The sequence below is a fragment of the Podarcis vaucheri genome, assembly GCF_965113315.1.
Source record: "Podarcis vaucheri genome assembly, chromosome: 1".
In the NCBI taxonomy this organism is placed as follows: Eukaryota; Metazoa; Chordata; class Lepidosauria; order Squamata; family Lacertidae; genus Podarcis; species Podarcis vaucheri.
Genome location: NC_138759.1, coordinates 51,869,040 through 51,882,359, shown reverse-complemented (window position 1 = coordinate 51,882,359; position 13,320 = coordinate 51,869,040). Strand labels below are relative to the sequence as shown.

The following is a 13,320-nucleotide window of genomic DNA, read 5'->3' as shown; positions in this document are numbered from 1 at the left end:
GGGGGTGGAGTTGGGGAAAGTTCAGGCATGTGACTCGGAGGCTGCCGCCGCTGCTCTTGCTGACGTTACATCACTGCAACTCGCGCGGAGCGGCTCTCGCCAGCCCGAAGTCAGCAGCGCGCCGCTGAGCTTCGCGCGCTCGGCGCTGTCTGACCGCTCCCTCACCCAGTTGCCGTGGGCCTTCCTTGGGGGGCCGGAGCTCGCTGCCTGCTCCCGACCTGCCCCTCTTTCTCCCGAGAGGGGGGCTTCTGGTTGCCCTGTCGCCTCCCCTTCCGGGGCTGCCGGCGCGCCTGGAGCTGCTGTTGCTGACGCGGGTAACTTCTTTCTTTACGCGATCGCCCTGGGCAACCGGGGAGTTTGGTGGCGCCCGCTCGAGAGAGCGCAGTTTCACCCACCGAGGGGCTTCGGCCGCCGCCGCCGCTCTGCGCTCCCCTTCGTGGCGGCGCCAAACTCGAGCTACCGGCGTCAAACCACCTGTTGGCGCTCGGGCAGCGTACACACATGCGTCTAGATGCGTGGCGATAAAGAGGGCGCTTGGTGCTTTTCTTTCCCCGGATTGCTGTTTGATTGCAGTGTTACGGAAGCACAAGTAAAGAACTGCTTTACTTGTCCGATTTGCGGAAAGAAACATTTTCAAAAAATGGCTTAAAAGAGATAAATGAAATGAATGCGCACATTCGGATCCCCCATTTTTGGATGTATATTTAAAAAAAGGGAGGGAGATTGGCTAAAAGGAGCGTAATTTCTCCGCTTTCCAAGACATTTATGGATGGAACGCTGGCACTAGTGACTGTACAAAACACATGCCTTTGAGTTGCTATACGATTTACACTGCAGTTGGAAAGACATTCACTTGGGAGTAAACCTTTTTTTAACACAGTGGGGCTTCTGAGTAAATTTTCACTCATTCAGGCCCAGGTGGGAAAGAAAGAAGGGTGAACACTGGGTGTTGGAGAGAAAACACTTCTTCAGCAACATCTTATCACATGACATGTGCAAGAAGATGTCTGTTCCCTTGTGGCTTTCGGTCAATGAAAGGGGCTTGGCATACAGTGTGCAGGTGCATTTGTCTTATTGTAGAAGGGCCATAGTGCACAGGTAGAACAGCTGCTTTGCATCCAGAAGGCCCTGGCATAGGGCTGGGAGAGACTCGCTTTCTGAAACCCTGGAGAGTTGCTGCTAGTCAGCATATTGACAGTACTGAGATGGATCAGTAGTTCAGTCTCAGCATCAGGCAGATTTCTATTTTCCTATACAGTATATAGTAGTCATCACTATTTGCAATTTAAAAACTTTGACACTCCTTTCACTAGGGAGCTCACAAGACCTGAAGAGATATGCCTTTGTGCGGTCAGCTTCTTGTCTATATGAGTTTTTAGGAGGTTGGTGTGAAAAGCCCCATCAGGAAAAGAGGACACAAATGATTGATGATGGTGTTTTGCCCAGGACCCACCAAAACCTGCACCACCATTTGCAAGGCTGGAAATAGAACCACACGGCTTCTGCTTCAGCCTGGGAAACCAGCCGTGAACTCTTTGCTCAGTCGTGATCTCAGCAGGTGGCCTTATCTGTCTATCTCCCTGGAGTTGGAATTGTGTTGCACTTTACTCACCAAGAAATGTCAGAGAAGAAATTAATATTTAAGCGGAGACGCAAGGTTAAATATGGAAGATTGTAAGATGCAGATATTAACCAGCTATCAATGTGTGGATGCTAGCTGGAGGCCTGGTCTTTGTATTTGAGAGGCTTAAATAGGGGACAATGGCTAGTAGCCATAATGGCTAAAAGGAACTTTCATCTTCAGAGGCAGTATTTCTTAGAATATCAGTGGGGGGCAACAGTAGGGGAAGGCTACTGGACAGGCATAGCCTAACGTTTGTTGTCTGTGCCCTGGTAACCTCTGGGTTAGATTATTGCAATGAGTTATATGTGGGGCTGCCTTTGAAGACAGTTCAGAAATGGCAGCTGGTGCAGAATTCAGTGGTCAAGTTGCTCACCAGGGGAAGACAATCTGAGCAAAATCTTGTCAAAACTGTATTGGCTACCAATCAGTTTCTGTGATCAAGTGAAAGTGCTGGTTTTGACCTATATAGCCTCAGGACCCCAATACCTCAAGCACTGCCTCTCCCCACATGAAGCGATTTGGATCCTGCATGCTCTTTTCTGTGGGAGGTAAAAAAGGTGGCAACATGAGGATGGGACTTTTCAGTGGTGGCTCCTCATTTATGGAATGCTTTCCTCAGGGAGGTATGCCTAGCCCCATCACTATCTCTTTTTACGGGCCTGGTAAAAACATTGTTATTCACCTGGATCACACACACACACACACACCACTCTAGGTTATTTTCAATCCATGTTTTATTACTCATTTTTGTAAGTCACTTTGAGTTTCACTTTTCTGGAAAAAAGCAAATAACAATAACTTGTTTCAGGGTTACCCAGAGACATTTTGTAGACCACTGTGGGATGTGGGGTATTCTGGACCTTTGGTCTGATCCAGCAGGGTTCTCTTCTTACATTAAGTGGTGACCAACCTTTGTTTGGCATGTGCTGTGTACCAAAATCAATTCCATGTACATTATGGTAGCTGACTCTAGTTGACCAAGCTGTGGAACAAGCAGCAGTGCTCTGAATGAACCCAGACACTTGGAGCTCCATAAAACCACCTGTTTATTCAGCACCCAGAGTAACATAGAATTGGAAGATTAACATAGTTGGAAGGGATCCCAAGGGTAATCTAGTCCAACCCCCTACAATGCAGGAATCTCAACTAGATCATACATGACAGATGGCCATCCAACCTCTGCTTTAAATCCTCCATTGAAGGAGAGTCCACCACCTCCTTCCTTGTAACTTGAAGCCACTGGTTTGGGTCCTATCATCTGGAGCAGGAGAAAACAGGCTTGCTCCATGTGACTGCACTTTAGATATTTGTAGATGGCTCTCATATCTCCTCTCACTCTCCGGTTTTCCAGGCCAAAAATACGCAGCTCCCTCAACTGTTCTTCATAAGGCTAGATTTCCAAACATCTGATCATCTTGGTCACCCTCTGCACACGTTTCAGCTTGTTAGTAGCCTTCTTAAATTGTGGTGCCCACAATCCATCCTGATTTTCTTGCACCAGACTTAAACTGATGTTAGGCGATGTCTGGTCTTCATTGAGCATTCATTCTGATTTGTTTGTGAGAAGATTTTATGACAATGAATATTCATCCGGCATTCATTTTGAGTTGCTTGCAGAGTGATTAAATGTCTTCCCATTAATCCTACACTTTTTTAGTGCATTTCCCCCTCATTTTACTGACTGCAAAAGTCTGTTGTTGTTGTTCTTAAAGTAGATTTGTTACACCAGAGCACTTTAAATCAACTTTAGTTGCGCAAACCTAATTTTCCAGTATGCAATTAGTTTGCTCCCATAAACTAGGTTATCTGACGTGCATTTGATGGGAATTTGAGAAAAGCCTCCGCAGGGGCTGTAACCAGACTTTGGAACTCCTTACCAAGGAAGTGTCACTTATCTATTTATCTTGTTAGTGGCCTTCCACCAGCAGGCAACCCCCTTTTCATTTAAACAGACATTTTGTTTTATCTCCAGCTCTTTCTTTAACCTGTATTTTGATTGTGTTTCAGCTGGCTATTTTTTTTAATACCCTCGTTTGGTGACAAACAGCGGGAAAGGGATTTTGCTTTCATACCACACTTGTCTGCTTCTCAAAAGCATCAGGCTGACCACTGCTAGAACCCTGGACCTGATGGACCTTTGGTCTGATCCAGCCCTTCCTAAGTTAGTTCTCCCTTCCATTTAGTAGATCCGTGTGTTGGGCAAATCTGTACTTTATGCAACAGGGGTAAGAACTGCTGGCCTGCAAGCCAGATATGGCCTACGGGAGCTTCCCTATCTGACCTGTGCAGTAATTAGACTTTAAAAAGGGTTTCCATTAGTGCCAATGGAAGCTATTTTTTAAGCCCAATTGCTGCTCAGCGGGAATTTTTTGGTTTGTGAGGGTTGCAGCTGGAGGCAGGAGAATTAACCCTTCCCCTGTGTACTTCCCCTAAGCCCTCATTGAAAATTGTTGTCCTACCCCACAGCAGTTAGACTTGAAAACCTGCTTCCAGGTTTTCCTAACCCTGTGGCTGACTCTGTATCAGAGATGTCTTTAGGAGGTGGCCTGAGGGTCCCGAATCTGGGTGTTTTGTACTGGGCCCCAGATCTCCTGCCCTTCTTCTCAAACTGTTTTAATACCTTGGCTTACAAAGCACAGTGCCATTCCAGCCTCCACCATCTTAACTTGCATCTGTACATACAATTCAACATATATTAATATGTGTTGGGGCCTGTGAATCTTTTTATTACCTAGCAAAGTATGTTGCTATACAGCAGGGATGGGGAACCTGTGATCCTGCAATTACTGCTGAACTTCAACACCTGTCAGCCCCAGCCAGCATTCCCTGGGATGGTGGGAATTGTAGTTCAACAAAGTCTGGAGGCCACAGGTTCCCATCCCTACTGCACAGAGGCAGCCACAGGGTTAGGAATGCCTGGAAACAGGACTACTCTGTTTTTGTCTTTGGGTCCTCCTGTGATTTTGAGTTGTCTTCCTTCCTCTCCACCAACTTTCCTGTAGCTCCTGGGTGTTATTACTGCTCCTTTCCAGCTGGAAATGGGCAGATGTGTCTTGTAATTCTTAAACAACAGCAGGATGCCATTTCAATCCACTCTTCTTTCTATCTTAAGGTTCATTCAGGTATTTTCTTTTCTGATTGCCTAGCAGTTCTGTGACACTCATCCTCCACACGTACAGCCCCCAGTTTGTTCACATCCTTCTCCCTCACCTCCACTTTTCTTGGATCCCTTTTTGCTACCTCCAGGCTCTCATGGAGGAAGAAGGCCCTCCAGGGCCTTCTGGGTAGTGGGGCCCTCCCTGTGGAACAGGGGTATAAATAATAAAATGATGATGATGATGATGATGATGATGATGATGTTTAATCCTGTCTTTAGACTGGTGTGACTATTGCAGCCATTCTAATTAGGCAGACCAGTAATTGTGTGTGTGTGTGTGTGTGTGTGTGTGTGTGTGTGTGTTTCTATTCCTTGGTCCAGACGGCATGGAGCAGTCAGCTGAGGACCCCAGTGTCCATCCTCCATAGGAAAAGCTGCTAGTTGTAGCAAGATAACTAATATGGAAGGCCCATTCCCAAATTTAAAGTAATGCCTTGTGGAAGAGAGGAGATACTCTTGCTAGGCCTTGAAACCTCCCCTGCTGGATCCTCCCAGCACTGGATCTCTCTTTTATGTTTGAATGAGCGGCCAACTCAAGTGTGCTGTTCCTCGCATGGTAGACGCTTCTGATCACTTCAGAATGAAGAATACTTCTCCCCACACATGCAGGCTTTCATATCCCTGGATACTGTCAAATTAGCAGGTTCCCCATTTGTACATCCTGTCTATATTTTATTAAAGTATGTAGAACACCGTGAGCTTTGTTTCTGCAATTTTAAAAACGTAGTATTTAAAAATAAATCATATGACTCAGGGCTTTGTCCAGAGGCAAGGGCTTAAGCCTACCTCCAAAATGTGTGTGTGTGTGTGTGTGTGTGTGTGTGTAGGGGGACGACATTTGAGGGGAGGGGAGGGTAACAGCGGGGGGGGGATATATTCTGCTAGAGCCCACATAGCAGACAGATCACACAAACAGGTCTAGATTTCAAAGGGGAGTCCCATCTTAGTAAGATGCACTTGACACTTCTTAAGTCTTAATTATCCAGTTTAAGTGGAAGGGGATGGTATATCCTTCCATTGTTTATTATTCTCATGTTTCCTTCATCCACATGCGGCTTTCAGTGTTATGAGGCGTGCAGGACATAAAGGAAAAACTTAGCACATGATATTTCTATCTTTTGTGAAAGCAACACAATAATGTGGTTATTTGATTTTAGTTTCCATGTTTCCATTTTATTATACTAGAGATGAGCAACCTGTGGCTTTCCAGATGTTTTGAGGCAACAGCTCCCATTATACCTGACCATTGGGCCTGCTGGTTGGACTGATGAGAGTCCAACAACATATGGAGGGCTACTTGTCCCCCATCTCTATGGCTGCTGCAATGCAACAGACAGTGTTTTACAGCAAGAGCTGGTGATCACCTACGGAAGCTTTGGAAATAAAAGAAGTTGTTTTAAGCTGCCTTGGCAAGTTGCTGGATGAAGTAGGTAAAGCCTTATAAGACACGAGACATCAGGAAGGGCAGGGCATTGGGAGAAGCAGAGCAACGCTCCAAGTAATTGAAGCCACCCTGGAGAAATTCAAGGCTCTTGTTTCTCGTCTGGTGGGTGTGCCTTGAGTGCAGCCCTGTCACTGGCTGGCTTGGAGCCAAGGACACTTCAGCTTGACTTGCGGGACTGTTTTCTAGCCGGCAGTTTGTTGTGATGTCAGATGTTGTGAGAAGGGAACGCAACTTGGCCGGGCAAAGTCTGCAGAAAGTTCGTCTTCACATTTGGCCTTGTGCCACTGGCAATAAGGACTATGCACATTCCCTGGCTCACAGATGGGCTTCTCCCACTTTCTAGCCATCATTCTCCTTATACCTAATATGGAACTTTTAAAATTCTCATATTTTTGTTCCTTCGCCCCCGCCTCTTCCACTAACTTCTCTTATGGAATTCAGCAGCCTGGCTAGTTTTCTTCCCATGTCCCTCTCTTCAGTGTTCAGTCAGTAGACCAAATGGGCAGCCCCATGTAGAGTGTATTGTAGTAATCTACCTGGAAGCATCTAGGGCAAGGCTGGTTTGCGTGGTGCTTCCCAAACACCCAACAATCAACTGGGTGGGACATGGTGTGCAATGTGCTTTGTAAGCTCTATGCTCGGCACTTCCCAAGTGCCAAGCTTAGGGCTTGCAAAGTCCTTTGCACAGTTCTTTCCAAGTGCCCGACAACCACCTGATTGGAGACACTCATAATTGACAATGCCTGCAAAGCCCCTTTGGGCCAGACCCCACTGCTACCTGCCCCACACCTGTTGTCACATACGACTGGCTCAGAGCCATGGCTTGCCCGGAATGGCCTCACAGGCCAAAAAGGGAATGCTGGCAGTCCAAATCTGTGAGCTGGAGGTCCCCCACACCTGCACAACATCATTAATCATCCACTCTACTCAATTCATTGCAAGTAGGCCCTGATCCAATAAATACAAGCAGAACCATATTGTAGCAAACACCCGGTCTCCCACACACCAGTCCTATATATGCATATTGTGGGCAGCAGCCCTGTACCCACCCAGACTGCCCTCCACCCTGTTTAAGCTCTTGCATGTCCCCATGTATACAGAACATAAGCTCACCACACAGGAAGAACTCACTCACTCACTCACATGCAGTCTTTCTCTCACACACAGATACACTCACCCCACACTCATCCCTGTTACTGTGCTGGGCTTGAGGGAGGAGTTTAAGCCTCTCTTGCCAGCCCAGGGCTGCGGTGGGTGAATTCTCCATCGCAGCACTTGCTGGATTTCCCCTGTGCTGGGCTTGGTGGAGAGGTTTAAACTGGCTCCAGGACCAGATTGAATATATACCTCTCGGGATCAGAGCTTTTGCACCTGCTTGTGGGCTTTTCCCCAACTGGTTAGCCATTGCAAGAACAGACTGCAGGACTTTTGAGGCCTTTGCTCTGATCCAGAAGGTTTTTAACATTTACAGGTTGTCCCAGGGCAAATGGTACAAGAGTGCACTGATGGCAGAACAGCTGAGTTCACATGTATCAGCGTTGAGGCTTGCTTCTAGGTTTTTCCACAGCCCGGCGTTTTCTCTGACTTATTATTTCCCCGACTATTGGCTGTCCTTGTCAACGTGCCTCAAGCTGCTTTGTGGAGGATGGGAGGAGGTAGGGACCATTCTTGGGTGTCCCACCCCACACCCCTGCTTTTCTCTCAAGGGAAGAGCACTAATGTGATTTTTCCTGTTTGAATCCCTTGACAAAGTTGTCAAAGTCATGATTGCATTTCCTGCTGTCCGTCCAAAGGTCAGCGCTGATAGTGGAGTCAGACCTGGCTCTGAGCTGAGCCAAGAACCTAAGGTTACTACAGTTCACTTTCAAAAGTGAAGACCCTTCTCTTCTCTCTCTGGGCCCCCTTAGCTATCTAAGCAGCGAATGAGCTTTGTCAACCAGATGAAGGGAAACATGCATCTGTGTGAGCTTTTGTGACTTTGTCTTTCATGGTTTTGGAGTGGGAGAGGCGTCCCTTGTATTCTAATTGTGGGAGTAAAGGGTGGAGCAGAGAAAGGGAAATGGAAACAGTCTGCAGAAGACACTTAAGTTACACAACTAATTTGACAATAAGATATTCTTAAATTTCCAGAGTTGCAGTTGTGGTTATGTTTCATAAGGCTCTTAATTTTAAGATATTTCTGAAACTGAAACAAACACTAAACTGGTGAGCTTTTATAAAAATAGCAACATCCTCATTTGTTAATTTATTGAAGTACTTTTTCTGAAGCAGCTGATTTCCCCTGATTTAAGCTTATACTTCCCTGCTTTTAAACGGTGTCTTTATGGCAAGCCTTTTCTCCTCCTTCCTTTTGGAAGCTGTTAAAAGAGTCTTGCTGGGTTAAACCAGAGACCCATATGGTCCAGCATTTTCTTTTTGACAGAGACCAGTTAACTGCCTCTGGAAAACTCACAAGCAAGACATTAAGACAGCATTCCTATTTAGATCTTTTATCCCCGTGTCTAATATTCAGAGGTATGCTGTCCTTGAATATGGAAGCTGGAGTTAGCTATGATTAATAGCTGCTCACAGGTATATCTTCTAGAAACAGAGAGCCGTACATTGTACTACTTTCCTGTCCTGTGCTTCAAGCTCTAAAAGTCCTTGTGCTTTGTATTATAGTTGATTGAAGTGGCTGAGCTACAACACCTTCTCCTGCCAGTAGCCCCTGCCAGACTGTGCCAGGAGACGCAGGAAGAGGCCTCCAAGCCTGTGACTGGGGCTGATCCATGCACCACTGTGCCACAACCCTTTTCTGCAAGTTGTCGCTGGAGCTGTGACATGCATGCATGCAGAAATGTTATTATTGTTGTTATAATTTATTATACCCATTGGTCACTTTATAAAAGCAAAGGTCTCAAAAATGATTTAACAAGATAAAATGTGTAGAAATGAAAACAAACACTGGGGGGGGGGGGGAATGTAAGTTACAAAATGTCCATCCTAAAATTCATTCTTCTGTCATGGGTGCATCCAAGTCTTGGAGACCAGCCAGCCAGAAGCAATCTGCCCAGGCTATGGCAGTTTTCTAGAGTGTATTCCCCTAAACCCAGCAAGAAAATAACATAAAAGGGCCCAAGAGTTGAGTGGAAGTGGTATTTAGCAAGGGTGGGGAACCTCAACCCCAGAGGGCACATGTGACCCTCCAAGTCTCCCTGTCTGGTCCTTGCTCTCCTGCAACTCTCCTCTCCTAGAACATGCCGGTTACTGGCCCTGCTTTTAGCTCTCCTTAAATGTTTTTGCCTGGTGGGAATGTGTCCTTGAAGCCTGATAATATCACTTCCTTGCCTGGATGGAGGATAGAGAGATGTGCGTCTTAGTGTTCTCAGAAACTAGCTTTCTGTACAGAGGTAAGATTTACCCCAGTTGCTCCACCCTCTTTTGCCTGTGGCCCCACCCAATACTGCCATGTGGCCCCAGGAAGGTTTCCCACAAGGGAGTGTGGTTCTGGGGTTGAAGAAGGTTCCCAGCCCCTGGTGTATGGGGTTTTGGAGTACAGTGGTGCCCCGCAAGACGAATGCCTCGCAAGACGAAAAACCCACTAGACGAAAGGGTTTTCCGTTTTTCGATACGCTTCGCAAGACGAATTTCCCTATGGGCTTGCTTCGCAAGACGAAAACGTCTTGCGAGTCTTGCGATTTTTTTCGCTCCCCCCTTTTTCTAAGCCGCTAAGCCGCTAATAGCCTTTTACCCGCTAAGCCTTTAGTAGCCGCTAAACCGCTAATAGCGCTAATCCGCTAATAGGGTTGCTTCGCAAGACGAAAAAACCGCTAGACGAAGAGACTCGTGGAACGGATTATTTTCGTCTTGCGAGGCACCACTGTATTAAGGGCAGTGGAAGCAGAAGGCTTGGAGGACACATAGAGATGGAGGGAAAGCAATTTGGAGAGGGGACATAGGGGTCCTGCAGTGTCAGGAAGAAGGTCTAAAGGGTCTGGCCAGCTAAATATTGTGGATGTCTGGCCTCCCAGGGATCTCTGGTAGTTGTGGAGCAGGAAGAGTTTTGTTGACAGGTGCAGCTGTTCCTGACCCTTGTGACACCGCAGGAAGACACTTCTGCTGCTGCATGTGACCCTGTCTTACATTCATTAAAAGCACTTAGAACCCCCTTTAGGTCAGGAATAACAATGTTGACTGAAGTTGGGTGATGAAGCCAGTATCTTGCCCTCAGACGAGCTTACAGTTGGAGCCTGTGCAACAAAATAAGAGGCAGTCAAGCTCACGTGCCGGCAGTTGTGGTTGTGCCACATTTTGGCTCCTGAGGTGGATCACAAAATAGCTCCCACCTCCCTGCCAAGGAAGAAGCAGTGAATGAAGATCTATATCAGGAACAAGCAGCGAAGAAATATCTGCATCGGGATCTGTCGCTCCCATGGATCCTGCCGCCTGAGGCAGTTGCCTCACCTTGCCTCTGCAGGCAAGTAAGCCATCCACCAGCAGCACTGGCTGTGATTCAGGGAACTCTTGTCTGAGAAACAGCCAGAAAGATTATGTAAGAACAGTCCCTTCTTTTCCCTCTCTTTCTGTCCATTGGAGGACTAAGTAAATCCTGCAGGCAGAGAGGGGAGGAAATACTGTCCGTTCTAGGATCTGCTTGTGACTGTGTACACACAGTACCTTTAAAGCACCTGCGAAACACATTTCCCTCCTCAGAAAATTCTGGGTACTGTAGTTTGTTAAGGGTTGCTGGGACATGGAGCTCTGTGAGAGGTAAACTCCTGTTCCCAGAATTCTTTGAGGGGGGAAATGTGATATGAATGTGCTTTGAAGGTGTAGTAGTATATATGTAGCATCTATCTACTATAAAATTACCAATTTTCACCTCTCTTTTAGCTCCTTTGAGTTTCTGCCCGGAACACCTATTCAGTGAGGGGCAGAAGAGGAGGTGACCCATTGATTCAAAGAGTCACAAGCAGCAGGTTTTTGTTTAAGGCTGAGGTGAAAAGAACAAAATGATGGTTCTGGATTACTGCTGTAAAATGGGCTTATCTCCTTTTACTGGAAGGTGTGGGATGAGGATTGCTTTTACTCTTGGGGGACAAGTGTTTTCAGACAAAAGGTGTCTTTCAGCTCCTGTGAATCTCCTGTCATGTTCAGCCAGGAGAAAGTTGACTTTTGTGTTCTGTGAAACAACTGAAAGAATGGCACTGACATTTGCTTCAGTCTTTTTTTCCTGATGAAAATTAGCTAGCAACTTGGCTGCTGCTGTTATTTTTATAGGCCTCAGATCTGCATAGCTGTTTGCAAAGTACAAGCTGAAAGATCCTTGCCCCACAGAACTTAAAATTTAAAATTCAACATAGGAAGCAACATAGGAAGGGGAAGCAGGAGTAAATGGAGAACTTCCTTCCTTCCTTCCTTCCTTCCTTCCTTCCTTCCTTCCTTCCTTCCTTCTCTTCAAGAATAAAAATCGCCCCAAGGCTGCTTGCATAAAATACAACAATAAAACTCAATGGGAAACATTTAAAAACATCTCAACTAAACAATCCCATTTTATTAAAACTAGCAATAAAAAAAAAATACATGCAAATATTTCAGTTGCATGTACAATGTGTAAGTGAAAAATTAGCTGTGCAATAAGCCACAAATAGAACCTTCTGCAGCAGGATATAATGAATAGAATTTGGTAGTTATCTGGCTGTTAGTTCTCATCTCTGTGTTAGGAAGTATGTTTTTCATTTATTCCTAGAGAAGACTTCCTAGCTTTTTAAAGAAAGATTACTGTTAAGGCTGCAACCCTGTGCACTCTCAATTGTGGGTAAGCGCAACTGAATTAAGTGGAATTTCCTTCTGAGTAAATATGCATAGTGTTTGACTGTATCTGTTAGGAAATGAACAAAAATGTTGTTAATCATGTACAGTTCTTCCTAACTTTACTCCCACTTCCCCCTTGAAATTATCTGTAACCTTGAAGCTTCCTTTCTTTAATTATCCAGTGACAGCTCTGCAGCAAATTATTTGGTTTCTATTAAAACCTTGGTGTGTTTCAAGTAGAAACCCTTTTATCAAGGGGTTAGCTACTAAAATGGTTCCATTTTGCTTTGCATCTCTTAGTCTAGGTCAGGGGTCAGCAACCTTTTTCAGCTGTGGGCTGGTCCACCGTCCCTCAGACCATGTGGTGGGCAGGACTATATTTGGGGAAATTTTTTTTAATTAAAAATGTGAATAAGGCTAACGTGTGGCGTGGGAGCAGCCTTTTAAAAAGTGTAATAATACTTTTTAAAGTACTTTCCCCAAAAACCCAGAATCGTTTCTGTTGGGGATAATTCACACTGAAATTCCCAGGTGTCAAAAAAAAGAGGTTATTGATGTATGCCACTACCGCGGCCCGTATTTTGTAGGCCCCAAAATGGAAAACGAGCGAGGTCTCAACTAAAGAAGAATGGCAACTTAAGCTGACGGAATATGCGCAGCTTCCAGATCTAACATACAGAATAAGAGAACAAGAAGAACATATGTTTAGAGAAGATTGAAAAATATCTATTGAATATATGGGGGGGGGGAATTGTGTACCCTTGGAAACGTTGGTAGCATTTAGCACTAAGATAAATTCAACAGTGTAAATAAGTTTTGATGGATGTAATGGAATACTGAATGGTTTGGTTTATGTAAAATATGCAGGGATTTAAGATATGCAAAATGAACCATGGAAAGAGAAGAAGGGAAGTAATTGATATTTTAAGGATGTTTAAAAGAGTATTTTAAATTGTAAAACAGAAAATTTGGTAAAAGTTATATTATATATATGTGTGTGTGTGCGCGCGCGCGCGCACATATAATGTTTGTGTGCGTGATAATAATAGTAATATGTTGCTGAATTTTGAATTAGAAATGAAGCAAAACTGTAAGTTTTGAGAGATGAACAATTGAGGCAATTAATAGTGCAACACGTGAAAAAGAGTTCCTGCATGGAATGCACTATGGTTTTAATGGGGCCAGAATCTTTTTCTACAGAATACTTGTTAAAGACTTTTTAAAATTTGTCCTGAGTCTGGGATGGGGAACTCTTTCAAGCTAGGGATTCAGAGACAGCCTCCGTTCCAGCTTTGCATGCTA

At 45.2% G+C, this 13,320-nt stretch overlaps 1 protein-coding gene across 4 annotated transcripts in view; it reads left to right on the top strand.

Annotated features, from left to right (window-relative positions):
- Window positions 1–13,320, top strand: part of NR1H3 (nuclear receptor subfamily 1 group H member 3) — a 34,082-nt gene continuing 20,762 nt past the window's right edge. The window contains exon 1 of one of the 4 annotated variants that reach the window (XM_082226070.1): window positions 1–314. The gene's annotated coding sequence lies outside the window, so the exon portion shown is untranslated. Of the gene's footprint in view, window positions 315–10,089; window positions 10,682–13,320 lie in introns of those variants that run through there. The other 3 variants (XM_082226071.1, XM_082226066.1, XM_082226069.1) reach the window with 3 other exon arrangements.